General features: G+C 41.1%; 1 protein-coding gene across 1 annotated transcript in view; it reads left to right on the forward strand.

Moving 5' to 3' along the window:
* MORN1 (MORN repeat containing 1) overlaps window positions 1–26,892 on the forward strand; it is a 3,597,386-nt gene that overhangs the window by 2,212,957 nt on the left and 1,357,537 nt on the right. The window lies entirely within an intron of this gene.

The raw sequence follows: 26,892 nt of genomic DNA on the forward strand, positions 1-26,892 counted from the left end.
GAAGTAAAGAGTGGCTTATTTTGATTATAAGCATGAGCTCTTTTAATAATGTTGGAAGATGTGTAATATGTCTGTTATGTCTATTTCTATTACTGTGTCATTATCATTATTGGTAACATTGTGAACTGTACTAACAGTTAACATGAACCTCATGTCATCCCATTAAGAAACTGCACTATGCTGCAAACTGGCAAAATCCCATCAGTTAACTTATTAAATGACCTGTGAAAGGACTGTCACTTTACCCATCTGCAGTCACTCCACAGGCAGCTATTTAAAATACTCTTACCCTTTCTACATAGCTAGACTTGAGATGTGTAGTTCGGTTTACACTCAAATGGCAGAAAGTGACTTACACAACATCACCTCCTCGAACATGGTAGGAGTGACAGACAGAATCTTGATGTTCTGGTGTACGTCTGTTCGTAAGGACATACAGCAGTAAGCGTTAGGAATCATCTACATCTACAGTAACTGTCAACTTTAACATTGACAAATGGCTGTCGATGTTATGTGTCAATGTTCCGACCTACTTAATATGCATGAAGTCAATCAAACACATCGCGGACACGATTGCTCGCAATTTTGAATTTCAGGCTTTTGATAGTAATCCCTGCACTTCACTGGTATATTATGCAAACTGGCAGATATGGAGAGGCATTTACTCCCCCTAGTGAGTGCCTGGTGTCATTGTTTTGGGAGTGGGAGAGGTGTGGTTGTATCATTATAATTGTGTGCATTGAATGCAACAATGGAATTGCATCTCTTTATTAAAACTTAAGTTGTAAGTGTTTTTGTTGTAAAGATGACCTTGCTGGCCAGACATTATGCTGAGTAGCACATCTGCTTCACATAAATATTGAGAACCTGGCTACAGATGCAAGTACAGTTCATCTGCACTCATAGTCCTGTAGACATGGAAGAGCTCTCCGATCTTGTAGCCCAGGCAGGTATGACCCTAGCCCTGAGTAGCATTCTGTCATCAGCCACAATGATGCCACAGTACAAGGACAAAATGATTGACTTCAACAACTGGGTAAGCTTCTGGTGCCATTCTAAAAGGATCCAGTATCTGTCTGCCTGTGATGACATGGTAGACAGACCACGATGCTTTGCCAGAGATGGCCTGCACCTGTCACCCCTGGGATTCTGGATACTGGCTAAGGTTCTTGCCGCCCCTATAGTGCCTTTTTTAGGCAAGGTTCAAATGACAAATTCACCACTGTAACAGGAACAGGCAAGCAAAAACTGAGGGTGATGCTACTCAATGCTAGAAGTCTAAATCTCAAAATGCACTCACTCAAGGCACTCCTTAAAATGGAGAACATTGATATCTGTGCAGTGACTGAGGCCTGGTTCAAGGCTCCAGAGAGCACCACTGCACTACCAGGCTATACCTCATATCACACTTTTCGGCCATGTAACCTGGACCGGAACACCAAAGGTGGAGGTGTGTCCATATTCATTAAGGATATCCACACCTCCAGGCTAGTTGCTCAGCATAATGCAGCCAAGGTTATGCAAGTGCAACTAACTCTGGGCAAAACTGCAATCCAAATTGTAGCTTGCTACAGATCACCCACCATGCCCCAGGATTTCCACTCCTGTTTTCTTGATGTACTGGAAAATATTAGGGTTCAACCAAACACCCTAATAATGGGCGATTTCAACTACCCCACCATTAACTGGGAAAACTACTCATGTACCAACTCCTTCGCTCAATGCTTTCTGGAATTCATAAACTCCAATGCCCTGGATCAACTTATCCACACCCCCACCAGGGGCAACAATATCCTAGATCTAGTCATTACCAACATGAGTGACCGGTGTTCCACATCTGAAGTCAACGCCTCATTGGTCTGATCCAACCATAAACTAATTACCCTAGATATCCACATCCTGCCCCCCACCCCCCATTAAGGAAACCATGGTAAAAGATTTCTCCAAAGCCAACTTCATGCTTCTTAAGACAGAAGTGGTGAACTTCATGACACCCATGCAGATGGACAATATAGTTACGAATACTGAATCCTACACAATTGCACTTTATAAGCACTTACATGAGTGCATGGATCGTGCTATCCCAAACAGAAACAAGATGCTATCCTCCAAAAAAAGGAAGCCAATTTGGTGGTCCCCTGCCATAAACAAACTGTACAACAGAAGGAAAAAACTGTTGCAAAAGAGAGTAAAATCCCATGAGTGGAGGAGCTCCCTGGTCTGCCTCAGTAAGAAGCTGTGATCCCTGATAAAATCCTCCAAAGCTAGATACGAAAACAAAATTGCCACTGATTCTAAAGACAACCACAAAGCATTCTATAGCTATGTCAAGAATCTCAATGGCAACACTCAGATCTGCTCTGAGTTACAGCACAATGGCACTAATATACAGACCCAACTGATATTGCCAACATCCTGGCAGATAGGTTCAGTGCTAACTTTACCCCCCCTCTCACCCCCCAAAGAGCCCATCTCTATACCGGAAGAATGCAAAGTTCCTGTAATCATGGCTGCACAGGTAAAAACCACACTCTCCAAAGCCAAGAACACAGCATCCATGGGACAAGACAACATCCCAGGCTGCGTTCTACACGAACTACAGAACATACTGGCACCCCACCTAAGTACCATGTTCAATCATAGCCTCACCTTAGGCTTTGTGCCTGCTAAATGGCGCACAGCAATGGTTATCCCACTTCACAAGGGGGGAGCCACCATGGACCCCGGGAACTACCGCCCCATTAGCCTGACGAGCCTGGTCTGCAAGGCCATGGAACGTATCATCATGGAACTTATAAACAAAGACATTGGTAATCTCCAAACTCTGGACCCCACCCAGTTCAGGTTTGTAAAAGGCAGATCATGTCTCCTAAACCTGATAGACTTCTTTGAAGCAGTCATCAAAGCCGTAGATAAGGGTAGGTGGTTAACACAGCCTATCTAGATCTTGCCAGTGCTTTCGACACCATCCCCCACACACTAAACTAGGTATAAAACCCTATGTCACAAGATGGGTTGCCAACTGGCTCACTGACAGAACCCACACTGTGAAAGTAGCAGACTCCAAATCTGACTTCAGACCAGTGACAAGTTGAGTACCACAGGGTTCAGTCCTGGGTCCTCTCCTGTTTGGTGTCTACTTCTCTGAAGTACAGGCTGACACAGAAGGTCTTTGGCTAATGAAGTTCACAGATGACTGCAAACTAGGAGCCATAATCGAAACTCCTAATGATGTGGACATCCTACAAAAGGGCCTCACTGAGACAGATGCCTGGTGTCAAAGTCATGGCCTCAACCTTAATGCCAAAAAGTGCATTGTCATCCCCTTTGGTAAAAACTCTGTACCCATGAACTACAACATAGGCGGTAGTATACTTAACACTGAAGGTATGATAAGAGACCTTGGGACACAGGTGGACAGTAGTATCTCCTTTGATAGTCAGGAAATCCTTCTATGTGGCACACCTCATCACAAAAGGTTTCTCATACAGAAAAAAAGAGGTCCTTGTTCCCCTCTACTCATCACTCATTAGACCCATTATAGAGTACAACGCCCCTTTTGGTATATACCTCACAAGACATATACAACAACTGGAAAGGCCGCAGAAATACCTCAAAAAGAGGATTACCAGCCTCAAACATATGCCCTACACAGACCGTCTCAAAAAACTCCAGATTTACTCTGTCGCATATCGCATACTCAAAGGCGATCTCTGCCTAACATAAAAAGCTATGTCAAATCCGGAGCTGTTGGACATGCTCCACTTAAAGAAATCCCAATCCCTCTGCGCTACATGCTCTAGGGACCTAAACCTTGTCACCACAATAAACAGAACATGTCAGAGGGATAGATTCCTGTCCCAGAGACTTCCCATACTCTGGAATAAACTACCTATCTACATCAAACAAAGCTCCTCATTAGCACTCATCAAGAAAAATCTTGATGATTGCATGGGAAATAGGAAATTCACCCCGGGGATCACCTCTGTGGCTATGCTCGACAGTGGCACAGGAAAATAATTTTCTTGGGTGGCAAAAGCCAGGGTACCTTTTTGGCTGGGCTTGTATAGGCCCCAGGGCCGATAGCCTAGTACCTACCTATGAACCTATTTATGTCTCCTGTGCATACTGTCCATTGTGATCCACACATTTCTGAAGCAAAGAAGATACAGAGACACACAGTAGTGCATGAAGCTACTCACAAAGCTAGATTATCTTTGCGAGATGCATACAGCGGTGGCGTGTGGTTTTGATGCTGTATGTAGTTGCAAAGCTTATTCATGAATTCCAGCCACAAACATACAAGTGAATTCAAATTCAACAAAAGCTTTGGTAAAATCAGAATTAGTAAAGTATGCAACAAAAATAAATACTACATAGCTTTCATAAATTACTGTACTTATAAAAATAAGATTAAATTCAACAACACAAAAAACTACTTATTTTTCTTAACAAATTTTCTGGTTTTGACTATGAATACGGGCTGGATTCCAAGATTCACTGAAATAATTGGAAGAAAAGCATTGCGAATATAATATGTTTACAATAATCAAAGAAGTAATCACAAAACCATAAGACAAAGCAATTATACTTATTTTTGTGGGAACTTCACAACAAGGATAGAAGTATGCCACTACTAGAGAAAAGGAGAAACATTCCTCATGTAACTTTCAACACTATAACTGTTGGCACAAGTAAGATTAAAAACTCAGATTTTATGGAACCATAAAATATAACTGAATCAAAAAAGATTCTACAAATAGGTATACAAAAATACACATCTGATTCAGTAATTATATCAGCTTTAATGTCTGAAAAAGTTGTACTATGAGAATAAAAAAACAGCATAACATAACAAAATAAATGCCAAATCATAAAAATATGCCTTCAGAGCTCTGTGTAGAATGGTAGACAATTTTAATTGTAATCAGTGCATGTGTACCAAAGACAGAAAGACATATTATAGCCCATCAAATTTTAATAGGCATGTCTCTCTATTTCAGGAAATCATGTACTACTTTATACCTCACTGATTTTACCAATTACTGAATGAAGTGTTATGTTTTGTACCCTCTGAACAAGAAATATGAGGAAAAAAAGGTTGAAAAGGTACAATAATTCCTTACTAGGAATGTCAAATTGTTAGAAAACATGAACTATTCAAAACAGACTTCAGAAGTTATCATTATGTTCTGTTTTGTATAGTTTACTAACATGCAACTTCAGTTTGGTCTATAAATCAAGGTCTGATCTAATTTTACCTGAAAGTCTGTGTCTGTAACACATAACTGGGTATGACAACACCATATTGGGTAAATCAGTATTGAACTAACTATCCCTGTATCCCTCTGGTGTAGCACCTACAGCCACTATGGATTGGGGTTTAGTCACATCCTCTGTGGCTGTTGAGATCTCCTCAGTGGGCAACAGAGACACATTCTTGCTGGTTGTGGGAGAGGGAACAGGGAAGGTTTCCTTGTTGTGTCAGAATTCTGTGTCCGTTTCCCGGGATGCACCAACTCTCTTTAGTAACATAGTCAGACCCATTTTTCCTGTTAAAAAGAAACAGAAAACAAAGCATGTATGTACTCCTACTCAAATATCTTTGGATAGGAGTAGTTTACTGGGAATGGCTTGTTTTTTGATTCAGGCTATTCTTGTAGAGTAGTTTATGGTAAAAGAAATTTGGAAGCATCTTTTCTTGAAAAGATTCAAGATTCTGAATGTGAACAGGAAGATGCAGGATATAACCTGTAAAGTGCTATTTCCCTTATGAGCACACAGAGATCACAGTTAGTCTGGGACTAGTTGCTTCCTTGCTCTCCAGATCCCCAGTAAGACTCCCCACCGGCACAGCTATAGGGCCCAGATCTCAGCCACTGAACAAGCTAAAACTTCCAGCACCCTCTCTGTCCAACCAGTGCTTTGTGTCCCTGCCCAAGTAGTTGACATACACACACTTTGAGATAAGAGTTTATACAACCACACAGACACTCCTGGGGAAGACTGGCACAGGTTCTCCAGCTGTGCCCCGTTTTACCCAGACTATACGATAGAAATCACTGTCACCATCCAGCTGATATTTATCAGCTAATCAAAGGCCCTTAAAAGGGTGTCCAGTTATTACTGTGCAATATTATTATCCAATCAGTAGTATAAACAGTTAAGGCTTATTAGAGTGACTTGGTACAGTAATCACTATAAATATGCAAATTACTCTAGAGCTTAAATGATCTCTACACAAAATAGCCACAGTTGAAAAGGTTTAAAAACATTTAATAATAATTAAAAAAAACAAGACAATACTTTTTACTACACAGTGCTAGTCAAGAGTTCAGAGATCACAGAGGAATACTTAAAATAATTCAGTAGTACAATTCTGACATCACAGAAAAACACTTAGTCTAATCTTTGTAGTTTCTAGCTATTTCTAAGAGAAAACACACTTCTAAAATAACTTACATATAGAGCAAGACAGTGCTGAGTTGAATGGTCAAGACAAAAATGCTTAATGCCTTCTGATTCTATGCATGTAAATTGCTATTTTCAGTCCCGATTCCCATTACATCATTTCACACTTTCCCTGGGTTCCCAGGCTGATGCATACTACATAATTGTTATCTTGCACCTGCAGGAAACTACAACCATAAAAGACATTCCACATGTAAACTCTAGTAAGTATTCCTTAAGTTAAAACAATAGGCAGGATGCTTCACTTCAGGCTCATCGACTCCAAATTCCAGCTTCAAAGGGACAGGCATGAAATAATTTCAACTTCAAAGGACAGACAAGAAATGCTTGACTTAGCTTTCTTTACAGCAGAGGGTAATATTGCTACATTGTTTTAAGTTCAACATTTCACAGCATATCCTTTCATTTAAGAAAACAAGCTTGTATTTCAACATTTCACAGTATTTTCTTTCAATTACGAAAAGAAGTCTGTAATTCAACATCCATATTTCCAAATGATAGAATTATCTGCACAATTCTATTTGACTAGGCTGGCAGTCTTCACCCATCTCTACCAGTCTTCACAATAAGGTTGCTGCAGCAGTGATTAATCACACATCTACTGTTTTTGTTCAACTTAAACAACTGTACTTTTAATTTCCATTTGTGAGGGTTTGCCGTGGTCCTGCTCTCAGCCTTCCTGCCACAAAATTCTGCTGTCATGGTATATATAACATTTGTGTTGAGTGACCCATACCTGCAATGGAAATGAGTGCTGAAGGGCACTTGTTGCCGATGTGCTGAATGCACTGGAGTGAATCAGTCCGGGATCCAGGATACTGCAATGAAACGCAATATCCCAGGCTGCCAAGGCTAGTCGGCTCAGGGGGATGGATCTGGTTTCCTCCTATTTGTTTAGGTAACGCATCACTGTGGTGCTGTCTGTAAACACTTGTTATGGTCCTGGGGACCTTAGTTGACAAAGGATGTGAAGAGCATTTGTGTGTACTGACATCTCTTTTTGGTTTATGTATTTTGAACTGTCTTGTCTATTGCAAAAACATTGCACTTTTATCACCATACTGCTCTCCAAATATAGCCTTAGGCATCTATTGGTACATACTGTGCTAGAGCTGGATGAGAAAATGAAAGACCTGGATTCTGATAAAATTGGTCTCACTACCAAATAATCTGTCTTTTCCAAACTCCAAAACTGGAATTTGCAATGTCAGGGGATACTGATGTGATTATACAGATTTTAGGTACTCTTGAATTTCTAAAATTGCTAGGTTGATGAATATTATTGAACTAGGTATAAGAGTGTCTCCCACTTTTTTCTGGGTTACATGACCTATGAATTGCTACACTAAATGTAGGTTCACTGATGGGATGTGGCTTAGAAGTGGATGATGTGATGGTAAGGAAGAGGCTGGACATCCTATCTATCTAGGATCTAACATGGAAGGGCAGTGTAGCAAAGCCACTTGGCTTGGGATCCAGAGTAAACTACTCAGGAGGATACGCTAGGAATGGTGTGACTATTTTGGTGAGGGAGAGGCTTCAGAAGACAGCAAGAGATGTCATCAGAATTAATGACAAACTCATGGCAACCAGACTTCAGCCTAATATCCGGGCAGTATTCATAATCTCAGCCTATGCCACACAGCAAGGTTGTGATAGTAAGGAGAAGAGTGCATTCATACAGCCGTTGCAAGACCTACTAGATAAAGCAGGATAACAGGAACTGGTGTTGATAATGCGTGACTTGAATGCACATATCGGGACAGAGAGAACAGGATTTGAGAACTGCCTAGATTCACATGGATAAGTCAGCAGGAATAAAGAAGGAAAAATTACTTCTGTTTGGCAAATGGCTTGATAGCAGCCAACACATGGTTCAGAGAGACAGTCACAAGATCATGTACAAGTGTGGCCAACATGCAACTCAACTAGACTTCTTTCTAGAAAGAAAGGGCACTGGGATACAATCTGGGATTACAAAATCATCTCCAGTAAAACAGTTGACCCACAGCATAAACCACTGGTTGCTACAATCAGCTGAAATAATACTCAGAGAAGGCTTTAAGGTTAACAGAAGTCAGACCGAAGACTTGGAATTTGACTAGAGAGAAAGCACAACAGTTCAAGGAATTACTTAGGGCTCTAGCACCTCAAGAAGAAGAAGAAGAGAAAATAGGTGGAGTTGAAGGAGAATGGCAACACCTCAAAACTACATGCGTGAGGACTACAGAACAGATATGCAGGCAAGCCAGGTATGGAAATAAGGTACATAAAAAAAGCTGGTGGTAGAATTCAGACATCCAGGAACTCATCAAAATAAAGGAGTACAGAAAAAAACAGGTGATAGAAAAGGCAGACCAGGCTAGGAAGGAATACTGGTTGACTAACAAAGAAGCTAAGAAAGGAGTTGCAATAGCAAAGCATAAGGCAGCAGAGGCACTCTACTAGCTGCTGGAAAGTAAGTCAGTAGATTGCACAATGAAGCTATATCAGGTTGTAAGGCAAAGACAGAAAGATAAAGAAGATAGACACCTTTCATAAAGGATGTCAGCAAGAACCTGCTCACCAGTCCACAGGACAAGGAGTACTTCCAGCAGCTTCTTAATGAAGAAAACCCCACAGTAGTTGTACTGCCTCAGACACAGCCTATGATGAGAGAAGAGGAGGAGCTCACCATAGAAGAAGTTAGAACAGCACTTAGGAAAATTAAGTCAGGGAAAGGAGCAGGCTCAGTTGAGATCACAGCAGATGTGATAAAGAAGCTGGGTGAGATAGGCGAGAAATGTCTCCTGAGGGTATTCATAACAGTGTGGAGAGAAATGTGAATTCATGATGACTGAAGAATAAGCATACTAGTGCCAGTGTTCAAAAACAAAGGGGACATTCACAACTGTGGGCAGTACAGAGTTATGTAAGTTCTAGAGAGGGTGACTGATAAACGACTATGCAGAGTAGTAGAAAGTAAGATGGTAAATGAGTGGTTCAGAGTCAGATCAGGATGCAGAACTACTGATCTAATCTGTGCAGTGAGACAGATAGTTGAGAAGAAGCTAGAGTTGAGGAAAGAGTCCAATCAGGTATTCCTAGACTTAAAGAAAGCATATGGAAAGGTCCCTGGAAGGCTGATTTAGACAGTCCTGTGGTGATTTGAAGTCACAGATACATTGCTAGAATTAGTAAAAGCTATGCACAAGGATCCAATGACTAAAGTATGAACAGTTTTTGGTCCCACATAGGGGTTCCCAGTGGGAGTTGGTGTGCAACAGGGTTCAGTTCTAAGCCCACTGCTGTTTATACTGGTGATGGACTACATTAGCAAGCAAGTCAGAGGGGACAGATCAGCAAAGTTTCTGTATGCAGACAATGTAGCATTACAGCCAGAATCTGAGCAAGAACTTCAGTAACAAAGGAGTGGAATACAAAACTGAAGGCACATGGGATGAAACTGAGTGCAGATAATACAACTGTAATGACAGCAAATGGTGGAGTTCAGAAAAAGCTGAGAATTGGTATAGAAGGAAAAATAGTGGCACAGGTTAATAGCTTCAAGTATCTGGGAGGGATGGTTGAGGAGAAGGGAAGTCTGAACGAGGAGACCAAAGTTAGAATCAGAGGGGTGCAGCCAATTGTCGGAGACTGTCAAGTGTAGTGCATGACAGAGAAATGCCAGAGAATCAGAAAAGTAAGGTGTACAAAACAGTGGTGCAACTCGTACTACTATATGGTAAAGAAACCTGGGCAGTAAGGGCAGAGCAGCCGAGGAATGTGAAAGTTATAGAATTGAAGTGACTGAGAAGGGTTGTAGGATGCGCATAGTGGGACAGATGAAGAAATGAGGACATAAGAGCAGAAGCCAAGGTAGCTTCAATTGTAGAAAAGGTCAAAGAGAACTTATTATGGTGGTTTGGGCACAGGTGCAGAAAAGTAAAAGACAATCTGGTGAAGATGATATGGGACAGATGGGCATTCAGCAAAGAGTTGGATGGATTGTGTGAGAGAAAACCTACAACAGTCAGGCATGAGTGTCAAAGAAGACAGGAGAGTGGCATTGACTGGAGAGTGATGGCGACATTTAACATGACACCCTGACCCTATATAGAAAAATGGGAAAAGGAGGCTAATGATGATGATTGTTCTGGATCTTTCCTTTCTAAACCAGTTTGTGATAGTGCTCAAGTTCAGAATGTTATTCCTTCACAATGTGTTACCTCTTGTTCCCAATTAGAGTTTTCTGGAGACACTAGATTTAAAAGATGCTTATCACCACATTCTTATAGGCTGAGATTTCAAACTTGGATTAGGGTTTTCTTTGTCTGCATTGCACTTTCAGTTGTCTGTATTACCCTTTGAGTTATCCACTCCAAAGATGATCACAGTGTGTCAAGTTCCAGTGATAATCTATGGCAGATTGCAAAATATTCACATTGTTTCTTATTTAGACAACTTGCTTATCTTTATAGAGTTGTTTTCAGAGTGTCAGGAATCTCTCACCTTTAAACAAGATCTCTTTCTCATACTGGGATTTCTGGTGAACATTCAAAGTCTTGTATGACAGGAATGTTTAAATGGGGGTATCACCTAGATATCTCAATTCAAAGAGTATTTCTTCAGCAGTAAAAAATAGATCTATGTCTAGAGGTATTCCTAAGCTTTTTCACTCATTTCAAAACTTCAATAAGGGAATTTCTCAAAATACTAGGATTCATGGCATCCATGATTATCATGATTCATTTAGTCAGACTCCACATGAGGAAGATGCCTCAACATCAACATTCCCTGATATTCCAGATTCCAGTTTTGACAATTTTAAAAAGAGAACTACTTTGGTGGAGAGACCCAATTTTATTTGAATCCAGGTTTCCCATTTTTTCCTTCCAGCTCTAACACACTCTGTAACTACACATTCCCCAGACTTTTCTTGGGGAGTGGTATTTTTGGAATGAAAAGTGAAGTGTCTTTGGAATAAAAAAGACAGAGCAAAACACAAAAGTAAAAGAGATGTTGGCAGTCATAAATACTCTCAACTCTGTCTATCATTTATTGTCCCCTGGGCTGTTAAAGGTGATTACAGACAGCACTACAGTGATGTATTACATAAACAAATAGACTTCGTAAGTAACAGTTTGGAAATGAGTGGACTCTAATTCCTTTTCCAAGTCTACAGCAGGCTTTGCTAGGACCATTCTCCATGGTCTCATAGCCACTCATCCTTCCTCCTCCTCCCAGTCATTATGAACTGTGGTAGTCTATCTATATAGCTAAGGCTACTGCAGCAGTAATTAAATGATGGAGATAGTACATTTTTGTAAGTAAACTTACCATCACAGTAGATGTTCAAATGATTCTAACCAGTACACAGAACCGCCAACTAAGAAAGTAGTGAGATGTAGATCCTCAGATATCAAGCTCGTACACGGGATGATGTAAAAAAGTTTAATCCACAACACGAAAGTACATACAGGTTTAGCGCTTTCAACTGGCCAATCCAGTCTTCATCAGAACAGTGTATTCAAACATAATTCAAGTTTATATAGTCCCCTAACTAGTTCACTTTGAAAAAGACCGCCAAAATCATTAAAGCTATACTAACCAAATTCATTTAAACACGTATATCTCCTAACCATGTATATAAAATGATCTATAAATAAAGTGCAAGTAAAAATAAATATTCCTATTCCCAATAGCTGTGACTAATGAAAACCTATATAAACAAATAATGTTATGATAATGTATATTATAATGTAACAAATATTTTACATATATCTAATCAAGTAATGATTCAGACAAATCATTTGTACTAATGATATGAAAAGTAAATTAATCAAATTAATCCTGTAAAGTGTACGGAACTGTTTAAAACATACAATGTGGATTATGCATAAGCAATATATACAAGAAAATTGATATCTAAAATTGTATCACAAGGATATAAATATGTTCTAATAGTAAATATATTCTAAATAGTATATTAAAAAATAATAAAAATTCCATATAATAATACAATACCATAAAAAACATGCATGAATACATAACAATAGTTTCTTATGTTTGTAAAAATATCTCCAGTAATTTCATGAGGATTATGTTTACTTATACTGTTATATTAGTTAAGAAAGAGCTAAAAATGGTTTGATACTGACAAAATCATTAAGGCCTGGTACTCTAGTGGCGTCAGTAAATATCTGCCACTGATATTTGTAGGAACCACCCCCAAATGAGTATATAAGACAACTCCCAATTTAAAAAGAATGCTTGAGAGAGCTAGTAACACCACTGAAGGAATTGATAGATATAAAGGCACAAAGAAATGCGGCAGATGCAACCAGTGTAAATATATTAATGAGGCCAAGAATATACAATTAGAAGATATTAATCACACCAATATTAGGATTATGACAGGCAGTTGTAATACCAAACAGGTGGTGTACTTGGCAACATGCACGTGCTGTACGGCCTACTATATTGGCAAAACTGAACGACAACTAAAAAAATGAATATATGAACACATGTATAGAATACAAAAATGTGATACTAAAAATGCCCTTTACAGACATATTTTAGATAGAGGGGAAGAACATGGTTTTCAATTTGCTATTATTGATCAAGTGAAATGTATACCTTATGGAGGAAATTGGAAATTGATATTGGCATCATACGAAAGTAGGTGGCAGATATTTACTGACGCCACTAGAGTGCCAGGCCTTAATGATTTTGTCAGTATCAAACCATTTTTAGCTCTTTCTTAACTAATATAACAGTATAAGTAAACATAATCCTCATGAAATTACTGGAGATATTTTTACAAACATAAGAAACTATTGTTATGTATTCATGCATGTTTTTTTTATGGTATTGTATTATTATATGGAATTTTTATTATTTTTTAATATACTATTTAGAATATATTTACTATTAGAACATATTTATATCCTTGTGATACAATTTTAGATATCAATTTTCTTGTATATATTGCTTATGCATAATTCACATTGTATGTTTTAAACAGTTCCGTACACTTTACAGGATTAATTTGATTAATTTACTTTTCATATCATTAGTACAAATGATTTGTCTGAATCATTACTTGATTAGATATATGTAAAATATTTGTTACATTATAATATACATTATCATAACATTATTTGTTTATATAGGTTTTCATTAGAGTCACAGCTATTGGGAATAGGAATATTTATTTTTACTTGCACTTTATTTATAGATCATTTTATATACATGGTTAGGAAATATACGTGTTTAAATGAATTTGGTTAGTATAGCTTTAATGATTTTGGCAGTCTTTTTCAAAGTGAACTAGTTAGGGGACTATATAAACTTGAATTATGTTTGAATACACTGTTCTGATGAAGACTGGATTGGCCAGTTGAAAGCGCTAAACCTGTATGTACTTTCGTGTTGTGGATTAAACTTTTTTACATCATCCCGTGTACGAGCTTGATATCTGAGGATCTACATCTCACTACTTTCTTAGATGTTCAAATGATCACTGCTGCAGTAGCCACTTCTTTCACCCCTCTTATTTTGGTTTATTTTTTGTTGTCAAGATATGAAGATTGATTTTATTTACTGAGCATTTATTCTCTTTCAGGGCTCTATCCTACTTCTTTCAGTTGGTATGAAGGTTGGTAAGTGCTTGGCACACAGACTGTTGATTTACTACAGTGTTGCTCAAGGTGCCAGTGGTCTGCACATGTGAAAGATGCTTTTAATCTCTGGAAGCTGGCAGGCTGTTATGCCCTGTGCAGGATATAATCCATATAGCTAAAGCTAGTGCAGCAGTGATCATTTTAATATCTATTGGATACGGTCAAGTTACTTTTACATCTGTACTTTCCTGTGCATCTTGTCAGAGCTTATTCTTCTTTACAGGAGATTTTCCTGTACTCCTTAAGTGAGTATACTCATCAGTGTTTTCAATGTCTATTTTATGAAGTCCTGGGACAGATACATATGTAAAACAAAGGCAGTGCGGCACTATCTACAAACTGACATGATTTGCTAAACATGCATAGTAAAATTGTCAGCATGGATTCATTAATAAGTGTTTGCAAAAAAGAAAACAGCATATTTTCCATGTTTATAGTAATATTGCAAAAGTGGATTGTGATATTGTTCTTAGGTTCATTGATGGTTACTGGCTATTGATCTGTGGGGATTTTAAGAAGTCTAGAGTTACATTCCCATGGTAATTTTTTAGCCCTTAAATTTTGTGTATTAATAATCCAGTGTGTGTAGAACAATTATATGTTGGGACATTTACTTGTTGCTCCTTTTCCATAAGTCTGCTGGAGATGAATTTATGGTTGCCCAGCTATTTGTTTGGGAAAGCTCCTCTTGCCTGATCTTGGTGTACTCTGGGAAGTTTACAATGGCACCTAATTTACAGTCATCTGCAAACTTGGCCAGCCATGGACCCTTAACATTTGCTTTGACTTTAAAGAAGTGAATGCCAAACAGGAGTGGCCAGAAGACTGAACCCTGGGTTACACCACTAGTGGCAGGTCTTTTGGAGGAGACAGAACTGCCTACCCTATTTTCCGGGGTTCTATGTCTGAGACAGTTTGCTATTCAGCAAGTTATATGAGTGGTTTACATTTAACTGAGAGAGTTTAACTATGATGCCTGAAAGTAGGATGGCATTGAATGCCTTTTCAAAGTCTAGATAGGCAGTGCGTACTGATTTGCCCTTATCCGTTATTTCAGTAACTTTCCCAAAGAAGTCAAACAGTTTAAGTAGGCAGGATTTCCCATTGAGAAATCTGAAATGGCTTGGATCAACAGTTTGTAGGTTGCCTATGTTCTTATTTATTAATTCCACAATGATCCTTTCCATAGCCTTACTGATGAGCCTGGTCAGGCTTATGGGTCTATAATTGCCCTGGTCAGTTGGCACTTCTCATTTGTGCCAGGGCATGACTGTTGCTGTCCTCCATTCATCTGTCTTGAAGCCGGTTTGGAAGCTGATAATGAATAGCCTCTGTATTGGGTCTGACAAGTCCTGTTTTAGGCTGACCGGTAGGCAGCCTGATATGTTATCCAGCCCCATGGAGGTAATGTTTTTAGTCCTGGATATGCTTTGAGAAATTCTTCTTGGGAGATGTGAGGGGGAGGTGCAAATGGGGTTACGTGATCTGGGAATATAGAAGGGGAGGGGGTGAAATTTTAGCTACATTTGTCCACTAATAGATTTTCTATGCCCTGTAAATCAGAGTACGTAATATCCTTTACTATTAGCTCTGTGCAGTGCTTCTGAGGTTTCTAACACAGATAAAGAATACATCATGGTTATCCCTTTCCTGGGTGTCTTTTTTACCAAATATATGGCTTTGGTTGATCTAATCAGGGTCTGAAGCTCCCTGTTAAGTTGAGCAAGAGTGTTATCTGATGCCCTTTTCATTCTTCCTCTTCTACTTCAGACTTTAGATCCAACTCTCGAGCTGCTCCCTGTACCCATAATGCACTTGTCCATCCCCAGCACATCAGATCTCATTTGCCACCATTGGGCTCAGATGCAGGGTCCTTCTCTTCCAGCATTATTTACAGTTTTTATAGCTTTTGTAAGTAGAATAACTTCACTTATCTAAATTTTCCCTTCTTCCTTATATTATAATCATTCCTCTTACCCTTCACTTTTTTTGCATCAGGAGTCTTTCTACTATTTATATAGTAATTTCTTAAAATTACCATTGCTGGTATGTTGTCTTTTCTTTCCTTTTTTCTATTCTTTCCTATTCTTATGTTTTCTGCTTTCTTCCCTTTACTTTCATACTGTCATGGACAACAAGCTGACAGGCTTCAAAAAATGCACTTCTTGTGGGCATAAAATTCCAAATTCGGATGCCCACAAGGAGTGCATTTACTGCTTTGGACCAGCTCATTTAAACACAAGCTGCTCACTCTGTGTAGCTTTTAATTTACAAGCTATAGCTGACAGGAGAAAAAAGCTGGTTTCCTTCCTCCCTTATCGTCCTCATCTTCATGGGCTCAAACCCCAGTAAGTCTTTGAAAGCTCCATCAGAGCATAGGAAGCATTTGCCTCTGAAATCTCTCAAGACTCCCTCAGAGCCACCCTCCAAAGTTGTTAGATTTTCAGATATGATTTCTTCAGATCCAAAAAGACACTCTGTGGATCCAAAACCTTTGGATCTAAAACTATCAGATCCCATTGTTATATCTGCTAGTCTGACCACTCAGATTGTGGATCCTAAGCCTTCAGATCTGAAGCCTAGCAGTCTCTATACTCTGAGGACTTGGTCTCTTTGGTTCCTCATAGATTCAATGCAATGGTTGTGGTGACACCACCAAAAAGGAGCTAGCAGAGCAGAGCTCCTCTGTCCACCCACCTAAAGAGAGAGTCTAGAGCTCTGGACAAATTTGGAAAGCATGTTTTTGCTTTATGGACCTTTGCCCTGAGGTTCCTGAACTACCTGGTACACTTCACAACGTTAGAGATTTGACCAAAGAACTGTTAAACTCTCTCTCTCTCTCTCTGAGTCCATGTCTGTAGAGCATTTCAAAACATCATCTTCTCAGCTGGCCACTCTTTTATCAATTTCCAGTGTGTCTATGAGGTTGATTTCTCATGCAGCAGAAAGTGCCTTCTGGGTGGCCAGTTTAGGCATTGCCGTAATGAGACATGCCTGGATGAGGCTATGTGACTTTGTGGAGTCTTTCAAGATAGCGTTTATCAGTGCTTCCTTTGAAGGGACATCTTTGTTTGGCTCTTCTGTAAAAGAAATGCTTACCCACAATGAACAAGAAGGAAAGACCCTTTCTGCCATATGAATCAAATTTTCTACCCTTCAACAATCTTTCTCAAGAAATCAGAGAGGTGGTAAGAAAATGTAGTTCTGTAAATCTCAGGGACCTTTCCAAATATTCATACCGAGACAACTCCGTCAGCGGTGGAAGAGGCAATTCTAATGGAAGACATCACACTTGAGGCAGAGGAGGCCTGCAAAAATCAGGGTTTCTGAGATTCCTTCCTGGATAGACCCTTTCAGCGCTCCTGAAGTGCTGTCTGACTGCCTACCTTTGGAGGCAGTCAGGAGACTCTTGTCCTTGCACCCAGACACCTGGGCTGCTATCAGAAAAGATATCTGGGTGCTAAAAATAATATCCAGATGTTACTTCATAACATTTTCTCAACCCCCAATTTACAAAAGAAAGAAGCTTGCTAAAGATTCACCCAGTCAGAGGAAGACTGCAGCACAACAAATTCAAAAGCTTCTAGACAAAAGAGTCATCCTGGAGGCCCCACCATATCAAACAGGATTCAGAACTTACTCAATTTTTTTTAGTGCCAAAAAAGACAGAAAACCTGAGACAAAATTTGATCTAAGCAAACTATGCCATGGTTCAGTCCATTCTGCCATTTCTATACAAGGATGATTGGATAGGCTCCATAGATCTTCATGATGCATACTATCACATCAAAATAGAAAGGTGCTCCTGGAGACACTTATGCTTTTGGCTGGGAGCCAGTCACTACCAATTCAGAGCACTGCCCTTGGACTCATCATAGCCTCCAGGGAGTTCACCAAATGTATGGCAGTGGTGACAGCTTAGTGGGGACTAAAATAATTCTGAGTGTTTCCATATATAGATGACTGGCTCCTCACTGCCCATGCCATGCATCTCCTACAACAATCCATGGACTATTTACTCCAGATTTGTCACACACTAGGTATCACAGTCAACTATGCCAAATCAAACCTAGTACCAGTACAGAGCCTGGAGTTTATTGGTGCACATCTGAACACAACAGTGCAGATTGCCTCTTTGCCAACTCATAGGTTCATAGGTTCATAGGTTCATACTAGGCTATCTGCCCAAGGGCATTTATAAGCCTAGCCCATAGTTATTTGGCTTTTGCCACCCCTTTAGTTTGAATAAAACTATGCCTATTATTTTGCTGTGCCTCTGTCAAGCAGTGACACTGAAGTAATCCCTGGGGTATATCTGCGATCCCCCATCCATTGGTCAAGATTCCTCTTGAACAAGGCCAGCGAAGTACTCTGCCTCACATGTACCGGGATTTTGTTCCACAGCATAGGGAGTCTCTGGGTGATGAATCTGTCCCTCCAGCACGTTCTATTAATAACCGTGTCAAGGTTTAAGTCTCCCGCCCTTGTGGTTCTGAGGGATCTAGATTTTTTGAGGTGAAGCATATTCATCAAATCAGGGTAAGACATGGCCTTATATGTCAGGCACAGGTCACCTCTGAGCAAGCGGTATGAGACTGAATAGAGCTGGAGTTCTTTCAGTCGGGCAGCATAAGACATATTTTTGAGACCCTTTATCCTTTTGGTGAGGAACTTTTGGGGCCTTTCCAGCTGCTGCAGGTGTCGGGTCAGATACATTCCGAATGGGGCATTGTACTCAATCATAGGTCTAATGAGTGATGAGTACAGGGGGACGATGACCTCCCTTGATCTAGATGTGAATCCCTTCATGATTAGGTGGGCAATGTAGAAGGTTTTCCTAACTACTTTAGCAACATGAGTGTCAAACGACAGGCTACTGTCAACCTGGGTCCCCAGATCCCTGATGACTTCTTCTGTGCTCAGTGGATTGCCACCTATATGGTAGCTAGGGGTAACCTTGTTTTTCCCGAAGGGTATGACTATGCATTTCTTGGCATTTAACTTTAGGCCATGGCTCTGGCACCAGTTATCCGTTTCTGTGAGGCCCTTCTGAAGGATATCTGTGTCAGATGTGTTTTCGACTATGGGACCCAGTTTGCAGTCATCTGCAAACTTTGTCAGCCATAACCCTCCTGTGTTTGCTTGTACTTCAGAAAAGTAGATGCCGAACAAGAGTGGACCCAGGACTGAGCCCTGTGGGACACCACTTGTGACAGGCTTTGAGTCTGACATGGCTCCAGCAACTCTGACCCTGTGGGTTCTGTCACTTAGCCAGTTTGCAACCCATCTTGTGATGTATGGGTTTACATTCAAGCTGATGAGTTTTCGATGATACCTGAGTGGGGTATTGTGTCGAAGGCCTTTGCCAGGTCAAGGTAGGCTGTATGAACTGCCTTTCCCTCATCAATGGCCTTGGTGACTGTCTCGAAAAAGTCAACCAAGTTTAAAAGGCATGATCTGCCTTTGACAAAGCCAAACTGGGTTGGATCCAAAGTCTGCAAGTTCCCTATGTCTTTATTTATGAGTTCCATTATGATCCTCTCCATGGCTTTGCAGATAAGGCTTGTCAAGCTAATGGGACGGTAATTTCCAGGGTCGGTGGAGGCACCGCCCTTGTGAAGTGGGACCACAGTCGCTGTGCGCCACTCCTTGGGTACATATCCTGAGGTGAGGCTAAGATTAAACAGCTGTCCTAACTGCGGGTTTAATTCCTCATTGAGTTCGTGGAGCACACAGCCGGGGACACCATCCGGTCCCATGGATGCTGTGTTTTTTGCTTTGGAGAGAGCAGTTCTCACCTGGGCATTGGAGATGTTTGGGGGGCTACAATCCTCTTGTATAGATATCTCTCCTTTTGGGGGGGAGGGGGGGAGAAGTTTGCATTGAACCTGTCAGCCAGTATGTTGGCAATGTGTGTAGGTTCAGTAATCTTCACATCATTTTGAACTAATTCTGAGCATATCTGGGAGTTTCCTCCTAGGTTTCTAACATAGCTAAAGAAGGCCTTATGATTGTCTTTTGAGTCCTTGGTGATTTTTCTCTCAAAATTTGCCTTGGATGATTTTATGAGACCTCTTAGTTTTTTACTTATAATGATCAAAGGTGTCTTACCTTTCAAGGATTTTGCTCTATCTTGTAGTAGCTTCCTCCTTTTGTTGTAGAACTTGTTTATGGCTGGTGTCCACCAGACTGGACGCTTGCCTTTGGTACAAAGAGTCTTAGTTTTGTTTGGGATTGCCTGATCCATGCAGTCCTGTAGGTGCTGGTAGAAGGCATTTGTAAGTGATTCAGCGGTTTGAGTAATGTTTACCACTGGCTCAGGGGCCTTAAAGGAGACCACACTAGTTTTTAGAAGTGTGAAGTCGGCTTTTGAGAAGTTTTTCACTGTGGTCTTTTTTATTTCAGGTGGGGGCGGGATGAGGACCTCCAGCGAGATTAGTTTATGATCTGATCTCACCAGTGAGGGGTATACTTCCGGTGTTGAACATTGTGATCCCATGTTCGTGATGATGAGATCAAGTATGTTTTCTCCTCTTGTGGGGATGGTGACTAGTTGTTCCATGGCATTTGAGTTTATGAACTCCAGGAACCTTTGGGCTAGAGTGTTTGGGCTTGAGTAGTGTTCCCAGTCTATATTAGGGTAGTTGAAGTCACCTAGTATGATGGTGTTTGGAGATACATTTATCCCTCCATTGTTTTCAGGAAGGCCATGTGAGGTTCCTGAGTTTGAGAGGGTGGCCTGTAACATGCTACAAATTGCAGAGCAGTCTTGCCTATGGTTAATTTCACCTGGATGGTCTCCGATGCATCGTGCGTTGCCACCAACCTTGAGGTGTGGGTGTCCTTTATGAATATGGACACCCCCCCTCCTTTCTTGGTGTTGTCCGGATTTTGGGGCCGGAACGCATGATATGAGGTGAAACCTGATAGTGCTGGGGTGCTCTCAGGAGCCTTGAACCAGGTTTCAGTCACAGCACAGACATCAATGTTCTCCATACTGAGAAGGGCCTCGAGTGCGTGCATCTTGAGATTGAGACTTCTGGCATTGAGCAGCATTACCCTTAGTGTTTTACTTTTTGTGTTCTAGGGTGGTAGGTTTAGAATTTGAGCCTTGCCTAAAAAGGCACTATGGGGTGGCAAGAGCCTTTGCCAATATCCGGAAGCCTAGGGGTGACAGGTGCAAGCCGTCCCTTGTGAAGCAGCGTGGCTTGTCCAGCATGTCATCCCAGGCAGACAGACATTGGATCCCCTTTGAATGACACCAGAATTTAAGCCAATTATTAAAGCTGATCATCTTATCACTGTATTGTGGCATCATTCTAGGTGAAGGTAGGATACTGCTCAAGGTCAGGGTCATACCTGCCTGGGCTACATAATCAGAGAGCTCCTCAATGTCTCTTTTCATGTAGTCCAAGGAGGTACGTCTCAGGTCGTTGACACCAGCGTGGACAATGACTGAGTCGTACTTGTACCTGCTGTTGAGAGACCTGAGTGCTTGTGTTATGTGGCGGATTCTAGCGCCCGACAGGCAGCTTACTGTGACCTTCTCCTTACTCAGTCTGGTGAGCGGGACGTCAGTGTGTCTGACTATGGAGTCACCTATGACAAGTATGTTTGGTGTTGTATTTGGCCTTAAGGGCAGTGACTGCTTTGCACACTGATTTTGTTGTTTATGTGTTGTTTGTGTGGTGTATTGAGTTTGCAGTTGCTTGGGTTTCTGCTTTGGAGGCCTCTGCTGTTTAGGTAAATTTTTACTCAGAGCCTCCGAGTATGTCTTAGTGTGTTTATGTGTTTGATTCAGTGGTGTGGTTGAGTTATGTGAGACTGGTATTGTGGTGTGTGTAGTTGCCTTCTCCTCCTGCCTGGTCTTGCCAGTCCTGAGGTGAGAGAGCTCAGCCTCCAGTCTGGCTAAATAGCTACATCTCTCACAAGTGTTAGTGTTACGTGGGAGGAGGAGAGGGTTGTCCCGTGTACATGAGGCAATTGTAACATTGTCTCAGAATTCCCAGATTCACCAACTGGGCAGGAGAGGACGCCAGCATCTGACCCTTCGACATGCTAGAAAGAATTATGAGTTGGTATGAGACAGAAAAGTAGTGGGCTTAGCAGGGACGTGGGCACTCCTGGGGGGTTTTGCTAGTGAGAGATTTGTATAATATAGGAGTGCTTGACCTGCAAAGAGAATGCTTATAAGACAAGGGATATGCTTATAAGACAAGTGCTGAGCTTTTGAGAAGAAAAAACTATTTGGAACAAGTGCTGCACCTTTTAGTGTAGGTGTAAACTGTTTAGGTTCCTAACAGAGCAGTTCTAAGGGAAAAATTGAAGAACAGACTTTCTGGAGCCAGAAAGAGTTTAACCGGCGCTGCCCGATGCTGCTCTAGTGGCAACTCCGCACTAAATCGCGCTAAAGCACGTTAAAGCATGCTTGATAGCAGGGGCTGGAAAGAAGCAGGAATAGACCCAAAAGGGAAAATAAAACTACAGTTTCAAGTCAGTAACCACCTCTACGGGGGGCAGGGAAGCTGCTCAATGTTAGTCACTGCCACTGATCAACAGAGAGACCCTCCTTCAGCCCAAGCAAAAATGGCCTCACAGAAACTTTCAAACAGTTCAGGAACAGCAAGCCTGTAACTGAACTTTTTTAACTCTCAGAAAAGTGGGAAAAAGCAAGATTTTTTTGTTTTTGTTTTTTTACAGAGATAGCAGAGGTTCACAAGTAATATCAAGTTATAACAGTGCAGTTAATGACCCCACACAAGAGTGCTAGGTCAAGGACAGAAAATATGCAAGTTTTAAGAAAAAAACGATTTAAAATTAAGTGCAAACAGGAAATTCAGCAAACAGCTTTTGGTTGTGCTCTAAATACAGCTACTAATACAGAAATCAAGTTTAACAAGCCAGAAAATGCTCAAGCTAGGCAGCTATGCAGAAAAACTTAGCAAATAATCAGAGAAAAAATACTTAAAATCTCAAAAGTGGCTCCCTTCTTCTCTCAGCGTTTTTTCCTCTTGGAGGGTGCTTCACCAATAGCCAACAAGCCTGAAAAGATGCCCAAACCACGAGGCAACTAGGTTTTAAGAGAGTAAGATGAAGGAGTTATGGAAATGACCCCTAGTGGCCAATAAAACTACAGTTTCAAGTCAGTAACCACCTCTACGGGGGGCAGGGAAGCTGCTCAATGTTAGTCACTGCCACTGATCAACAGAGAGACCCTCCTTCAGCCCAAGCAAAAATGGCCTCACAGAAACTTTCAAACAGTTCAGGAACAGCAAGCCTGTAACTGAACTTTTTAACTCTCAGAAAAGTGGGAAAAAAGCAAGATTTTTTTCTTTTGTTTTGTTTTTTACAGAGATAGCGGAGGTTCACAAGTAATATCAAGTTATAACAGTGCAGTAAATGACCCCACACAAGAGTGCTAGGTCAAGGACAGAAGATATGCAAGTTTTAAGGGAAAAAACGATTTAAAATTAAGTGCAAACAGGAAATTCAGCAAACAGCTTTTGGTTGTGCTCTAAATACAGCTACTAATACAGAAATCAAGTTTAACAAGCCAGAAAATGCTCAAGCTAGGCAGCTATGCAGAAAACGTAGCAAATAAACAGAGAAAAAATACTTAAAATCTCAAAAGTGGCTCCTTCTTCTCTCAGCGTTTTTCCTCTTGGAGGGTGCTTCACCAACAGCCAACAAGCCTGAAAAGACACCCAAACCACGAGGCAACTAGGTTTTAAGAGAGGAAGATGAAGGAGTTATGGAAATGACCCTAGTGGCCAATAAAACTACAGTTTCAAGTCAGTAGCCACCTCTACGGGGGCATGGAAGCTGCTCAATGTTAGTCACTGCCACTGATCAACAGAGAGACCCTCCTTCAGCCCAAGCAAAAATGGCCTCACAGAAACTTTCAAACAGTTCAGGAACAGCAAGCCTGTAACTGAACTTTTTTAACTCTCAGAAAAGTGGGAAAAAAGCAAGATTTTTTTGTTTTTGTTTTTTACAGAGATAGCAGAGGTTCACAAGTAATATCAAGTTATAACAGTGCAGTAAATGACCCCACACAAGAGGTCAAGGACAGAAAATATGCAAGTTTTAAGAAAAAAACAATTTAAAATTAAGTGCAAACAGGAAATTCAGCAAACAGCTTTTGGTTGTGCTCTAAATACAGCTACTAATACAGAAATCAAGTTTAACAAGCCAGAAAATGCTCAAGCTAGGCAGCTATGCAGAAAAACTTAGCAAATAAACAGAGAAAAAATACTTAAAATCTCAAAAGTGGCTCCCTTCTTCTCTCAGCGTTTTTTCCTCTTGGAGGGTGCTTCACCAGCAGCCAACAAGCCTGAAAATCACATAGACATATTCAGATCTCAGATTCATCGAATGCTACCTCACTGGCTCCTCCAGCCAGACAAATTCTCCAAGCTTTAGGGTTCATGGGAGCAGCAATAGTTCTACTTCCTTTAGCATGTTACTTTAAGATTGTCCTTTAATGAGCAATGGTTGTTCAATGGTGTATTCTTCGAGAACCCCTATTGTTTGCAGTCAAGTTTACACCATTCCTTAAACTTAAAACATTCTTGTGGTGGCAGGTGTAAAAGTAGAACTGTAATACAGATGGTCCTAGGTTTGAATACGAGAAGTGCAATAAATATGCAAACACCATGTTCAATAATGGATCCAGTCAGATGACATTTACCTAGTATGGCTCTTTGTTTTATCTCCCCCATTGGCCACAGTGACCACAGAAACCTCCCAATTGGGTTTGGGGTGTTACTTGGGAGGGACAGGCCATGGCACGTGGTCCCCCCACGAGATCAATTCACATCTCAACATCCTGGAGATGAGAGCAGTCATTTTAGTATTGCAGGCATTTCAAGATACTCTTCCTGTAGGGCCTATTGCAATTAAACAGACAACATGTCTGGTACATCAACAAACAAGGGGGAACCTGGTCTTACCCTCTTTGCTGAGAGACTATGAAAGTGTAGCAATGGGTGATCTCCTCCAACCACTTTCTAGTAGCAAAGCACATTCTAAGGAAATCCAATATACTGATGGACAAGCTAAGCAGGTCTATTCTGATGCCTCATGAGTGGTCTCTCAATCAATTACTGGCAGAGATATTTTTCCATTGTTGACGCCAGTCTTGCTGTAACCTCTGTGCACCCCCACACAACAAGTGTAGCAGGTATTTTGCTCTGATCTCCCAACAGGGAGAAGTAACTGAGAGATGCTTTAGTCCACGTTTGACCATGCGGTCTTCTTTATGCTTATTCCTCACTCCCTCTGATCCCAAAATTTCTACAGAAAGCAATTCGGTTGAAGAGCTCAGTCATCCTCATTGTTCCTTTCTGGCCACACCAGGTGTTGTTCTCCTTCTTTTGGTCTCATCTTTGTTATCCTCCCTACATACTGGACCCAACTGCACATCTTCTCATATACCGCTCTGGGATGAATCATCTCAATATCCCAGCCCTCAAACTAACTGCATGGTTTCTTCAACTCCACTGATAAGATAGCCCAAGCTTTCTTAGGTTCATAGGTTCATAGGTTCATAGGTTCATACTAGGCTATCTGCCCAAGGGCATTTATAAGCCTAGCCCATAGTTATGTGGCTTTCGCCACCCCTTTAGTTTGAATAAAAACTATGCCTATCATTTTGCTGTGCCTCTGTCAAGCAGTGACGCTGAAGTAATCCCTGGGGTATATCTGCAATCTCCCATCCATTGGTCAAGATTCCTCTTGAACAAGACCAGAGAGGTGCTCTGCCTCACATGTACCGGGATTTTGTTCCACAGCATAGGGAGTCTCTGGGTGATGAATCTGTCCCTCCAGCACGTTCTATTTATAACCGTGTCAAGGTTTAAGTCTCCGCCCTTGTGGTTCTGAGGGATCTAGATTTTTGAGGTGAAGCATATTCATCAAATCTGGGTTTGACATGGCCTTATATGTCAGGCACAGGTCACCTCTGAGCAAGCGGTATGAGACTGAATAGAGCTGGAGTTCTTTCAGTCGGGCAGCATAAGACATATTTTTGAGACCCTTTATCCTTTTGGTGAGGAACTTTTGGGGCCTTTCAAGCTGCAGCAGGTGTCTGGTCAGATACATTCGAACGGGCATTGTACTCAATCATAGGTCTAATAAGTGATGAGTACAGGGGGACGATGACCTCCCTTGATCTAGATGTAAATCCCTTCATGATCAGGTGGGTGATATAGAAGGTTTTCCTAACTACTTTAGCAACATGAGTGTCAAGCGAAGGCTACTGTCAACCTGGGTCCCCAGATCTCTGATGACTTTTTCTGTGCTCAGTGGATTGCCACCTATATGGTAGCTAGGGGTAGCCTTGTTTTTCCCAAAGGGTATGACTATGCATTTTTGGCGTTTAACTTCAGGCCATGGCTCTGGCACCAGTTATCCATTTCTGTGAGGCCCTTCTGGAGGATATCTGTGTCAGATGTGTTTTCGACTATGGCCCAGTTTGCAGTCATCTGCAAACTTTGTCAGCCATAACCCTCCTGTGTTTGCTTGTACTTCAGAAAAGTAGATGCCGAACAAGAGTGGACCCAGGACTGAGCCCTGTGGGACACCACTTGTGACAGGCTTTGAGTCTGACATGGCTCCAGCAACTCTGACCCTGTGGGTTCTGTCACTTAGCCAGTTTGCAACCCATCTTGTGATGTATGGGTTTACATTCAAGCTGATGAGTTTTTCGATGATACCTGAGTGGGGTATTGTGTCGAAGGCCTTTGCCAGGTCGAGG

The sequence above is a fragment of the Protopterus annectens genome, chromosome 2.part1 (genome assembly GCF_019279795.1).
Source record: "Protopterus annectens isolate FY-2018-M chromosome 2.part1, PAN1.0, whole genome shotgun sequence".
Taxonomy (NCBI): Eukaryota; Metazoa; Chordata; order Ceratodontiformes; family Protopteridae; genus Protopterus; species Protopterus annectens.